Here is a 5,219-nt window from a genome sequence, read left to right as displayed (position 1 = left end):
CAGACCTCAACATGACGTGGTGTCAATGTCAATATTGCCTGGAAGTCAATGTGGGCATTATAGACTTAAAATGGGCCTCAGATTGGTAGGTCTGTGCTGCCCACATGACTTTACATAAGACCTATAACATTATTCCGGTTTTCATTCCACTTGTATTTTCATTTGTTTCAGAGATTTTCAAAGACAAGTGTCCAGCATTTTTATTTAAGCAATATGCAGAGGAAGGCAGATCGATTGAGTCACTGAAATTCATGATTCAGAAAGATTCCTCCAAAGAGTCATCCAACAAGTAGCTAACACTAACTGTTATTTAAGGTTCAAGGTTCGAGGTAGGCTACATTCATTTATTTAACCTAAGTAGGCTAAGTCCAAATTTGAGCTCGATCTCCTTATGCACATCAAACATTTAGTAATAGAATAGAACAGAAGTAATAAAACGCGAGTCACAAAAAATGTGCTGCATGTGCTTGGTAAACTAAGTCAAATAAGACATCATTTACCAAGAAACATATCATATATCATCATCATCTTTGCACCGTCTTGTTTTGGTGGCATTTTACATACATGTAGACGTAGCTTTGCTGTACCAGAAAAGTGAGTTGACCTGAATTGCAGATGAATAGAGTTTACTTGATCTCTTGCCTATACCACATTTTCTCGGCGCCATAAACAAATATTTCCACTTCTGGATTCTTAGAAATTGTGTTTTTAGTTCAGAATTTCTGTGTACTGTTGTGATCAGCGAATCAACATAGTAATATTCAAGGCTGGGAATTCAGACTGGCTTCTTTTTGCGCAGTGGCTGCCTACAGTCTCAATCAGACAAACTAATGTTTCAGTGCAACACAATTCAGTCCTTAAACTTTCTGCTTCGGTGCATGTAATCCTACCAAAATGAAGGTACAAATTCCACCTTTCAAAGAAATTAAATGATCAACAGTGGTATGTTTCCCATCCTTTGGGGGGTGGGGGTGGGGGGACTTGTGGTCATGTGACCTGAGCATCCTTTCCCAGGTTAAGTGGCTCAGATTAAAAGGATCTCTGGTCTCCTTTCATAAAACAAACATTTGGAAATCTGCGCCAATGACGACTGCCATATGGTAAAGTGCTTTTGATAAATCATAAATCCATCACCCAGACTCTCTTTATTACATTTTCTTTCAAAACGTGAACAAATATACTCGTATATGGGCGCAAGGAAAGGGCCAATTGGGGGACCTCGTTTATCCAGAAGAGGGAGGCTAAAATAACCCTCACAGATGTTCCTTGGGCAGCCAGCAGATAAAATGCGTTGTAAACGTTTCAAAGGGAAATATTTGACGAGCAAATATTAGCCTATGTGAAAACCCACACAAGGCTCGTCTTTTGGCCTGTTTAATGACTAATTGAATATCATTAGTTGGGTCCACACAAATCGAAGTGCCACCGAAATAAAGGCTCAGATTTTAAAATGCCATATGGCCCAAATTATACATTAACCATGAGTTAGAGGACAATAATACTCTCTGTGTACAATCAGCCAGGTTAGATAGAGGACAGCCATTTCTGGACACCATCATCTCCTTGCCAACCGAGACAAAGGACAAATAAGGCAAGCCTTTTTATTTATTACCAGGGAGTTGATGGGGTCATTGATTTATAGTACTTTATTGCACGTACAGTGTGCGCCAAACGACTTTGATTAAAGTACTTAGGTTGTGTTGTTAGTATCAGTACAGTATCACATATTCCTGGTGCGTAACTTTTAATCTGGGCTCGCCGAAGGAAGGAGCGGGAGTTTAAGTGGCTAAATAGTGCCACAAAACAAGTATACATTTTACTAACATATCCTAGGTGTTTGTCTTGTGCATAAAACACGTATATCAGTGCTTTACTGCGTCTTGAAGCGTTGTGAAATGTGGGTAATTCATCCGCGTAAAAAGGTTACCAAAACCTCTCCAAAGCGCACCGAAGTGCCTGTGCGCAAAGGAGTCTCCATGGTCGCTTGTCTATTTTCTCCACCTTATTTTGAAATTCATGTATTGTCCTTGGTTTTGATTTTTACTTTAGTGAAAGTTTTTCCATTCTGTGAATGCAGGCGCTTGTTTCAGTCTTTTATTATTAATAGATCTCCTACCTGGCTGTCTGTTTTCATGTCCGTGGCCAAATGTGCCGATTTCAGCAGTAGGCTACAACCCAAAAATCGTCAATCTTAACATGCCATTCATTTGTCACTGAGTCTTAAATGATTTATTTTTTAAAAAAAGGAAAACAATGTGTCCTTAAGGTTATTGGTAATTTTCCACATATTTTATTTTTAAAAGATTTAAAGGTTCAAAATTGGATAACTGACGTGTTAAATACATCAAATACCAAACAGGCCAGCAATATTCCTGCTTTCCCAAGTATCGTTAGGTTTGTTGGTGAAGAAGATTTAGTTAATGACAAATGTGGATGTTTTTTCTCAGACTTTGCGCAACACGTTATAACAACACGAGCCATATATTTATGGGATTTTAATAAACTACATTACCGACCTATTAGCTCTAACTATAACCAACTTCTTAATACTAACGTCCCATTGGAAAATAGAACGTCCACTGCGCGTTTCCTAAACCTACAGTGATGGAGTGGCCCTATGATGCGCATTAGCCAAGAGTGTGTAAGGTTGTATTCAAAAATCACCTAATGTACACCAAAGATTTTGTAGCAGTTCCAAGTTAATCTTTACCTGCTGTTCAATAACGCAATGAAGCCTATAGCCTGTTGCAAAGACAATTACAGATTTACCTGAACAGGACCACTGTGGGCAATTTTAACAATGTACATAAAGGTCCGTATCAGGGTGCATGCGTTTTGGTGTCCTGTTTATGCAGGATTATCTTTCATGTTAATTTTGTATTAGGAGTATGAAAACTTTTCCTACATTTCTATTTTTATTTTCAGAAAAATATAGTGCCAGTGCCCAATCACTTCCAATTCCATTTCAAAACATTTAGTCATTATTTTCTTCAATCTGATACTATCTGATTGTGCATTCATAATGTATCATGTAAATCATCTTTTTTTCTTTTCTTTTTTTTCCCCCACAGGTGATAGCATGATGCCTGCTTCTCTCTGACTAATACAAATGTGTCAGCTGGAAACTGAGTGTGTTTGAATTGCCCAAGCTCAATATTTTAAATACATAGGTTATAATAATATCAAAAGGTTATAATAATATCAAAATGTATTAGTTGGATAATGTTTAGTTGTTGACAATCTAGTAAAAATCTCCCTGGCAACCACTGACTGACTGGACTGAACAAACATATTAAAGCAGAAGGAAGAGAAGATGGCGCCGGGGACGGCTGCCGTGTCTCGAGCTGCTCCTCAACTTTGCTTTTTATTTGTCATATTTTTGTATGTGATTTTCTTTTGTACATTTTTGTATGAGCATTGTTGGAGGGAGCCTCAGAACATGAATATGTTGTGCATATGACAAACAAAGAACTTAATAACTTCATCATAAATGCTTATAATAAGCCAAAATGTCCACCATGCAAGTCATACAACTTTTCCAGGGTTGACATGTGACACACAAAAAGCCACATTTACACACCACTTAACTACTCATTGCATATATGTATATGTACATAAAAGCCAATATAATTTGTAGTATGCACATGGACAGAGGTGATGGAGTGGGGAAGGTGGGTTATTTGTAGCAATAAACCTTGATTAGATATATATTTAAATACAAGAATAGACCTATAGGATATGAAACTTACACTATACACAAAACACTAGAGTCCAGTGCACATGCGGGGATGCTGATATAAACTCTGCCTTGTGACAACAGCTAAACAACAGCTCTGGCAGATCTTCAGACAGGTGCCAAAGCAGTCCCTATAGGGCACAAGGGATCACTGATTGGTTTGATAAGTATAAAATGAGGTGAATCATATGCTGTGGCCTTCACAGTTCCCAAATCTCAACCCAACTAAACCAATGGGAGATTAGAGTTAGACCTGACTGATGCCTCTGTACTCGTGTGCCATGCATGTATCACATGGATAAATTGTACAATGTCTGGATTCCTTTGGAATATCATTTATGTACAGTGTCTACATTTTTTTCCCTGTTGATAATGCATAGCCAATCTCTTCCTCTTGCTCTCTCTGCTCTGTCTGCCTGTCTCTCTCTGTCACACACAGTTCACAGGAGTCATTACGAGTTACTCCTTTTGGGAAATTAATGACAGAACATTAAGAGTCATGATATATAAAAACATCTCAAGGTATTTAGCCTGCAAATATTTAGGGTAGGTCCCCTGAGCATTAATGTTGTTTTTCAGCAATGACCTGCTTCCCACTCACACAGTTACTCACATCTACAAGCTGCCAAGTACAACTGAGCAGCAGCAGAAGAGAAAAGCAAAAAACAAAACAAAAGCAAGATTATCCCTGGGGTGATAATATCAGCACAATTTTGATGGTGACACTATCCATTACTTATTTTTCATCACCATCATATTTAGTATTGTATCATATTCATCTTAACAAAAACCTTATTAGACTTTAAATTGACAAACATTCTCTGTGTCAATATAATTAGTCAGTCTGCTCATCTGTGAATCAGCTGTGAAGTGGTACCCCCTTTCAGGTTACTTTGAAGTAATGAATGTAATGAAGTAATGACCTTTTCCATATATTATCACATATACCTATTATGTAATGTACCCTCTCAGTTGGAAAAGGAAAAGCAGAGGTGTTACTAACATTAACAATGGCTCCATTCCATTAAGTGTCCCAGTAAGCCATAACAGTGAGTGAGCATGCACAATACCAAAGCCCTGGAACTGGCTCACTATAATGGACTGCAGCCATCAATACTGTTATTAATTCCACCTGTGCTTTTCCTGCTTTGACAAATCCAAATGTCTGTTGTGGAAATGGTCTATAGGTTAACGTACTGTTCTGTTCTATAGAAGAGAACATTAAAGATGTCATTATATTTTGCCTGTAAACCGCATGCATACCAGATTGTGTGAGTTTTTTCCGTGTTTGACATCCTGTTAAATTTGGTCTGAAATAATATTAAATAGAATCACATAGCTAAAACTATATAATATTTGGTTTATATAATTTCAGTCTTGAAATTTTGTGGAACAAAGTCATAGTGCTGTAGGGGCAGAATGAGGAGGACAAGATATACAGGAGAATGTGGTAAATATATTTATTTAAAACAAAAAACAGTTA

Source organism: Siniperca chuatsi, linkage group LG23, assembly GCF_020085105.1.
Source record: "Siniperca chuatsi isolate FFG_IHB_CAS linkage group LG23, ASM2008510v1, whole genome shotgun sequence".
Classification (NCBI taxonomy): Eukaryota; Metazoa; Chordata; class Actinopteri; order Centrarchiformes; family Sinipercidae; genus Siniperca; species Siniperca chuatsi.
Note: the sequence above shows the minus strand (reverse complement) of the source record.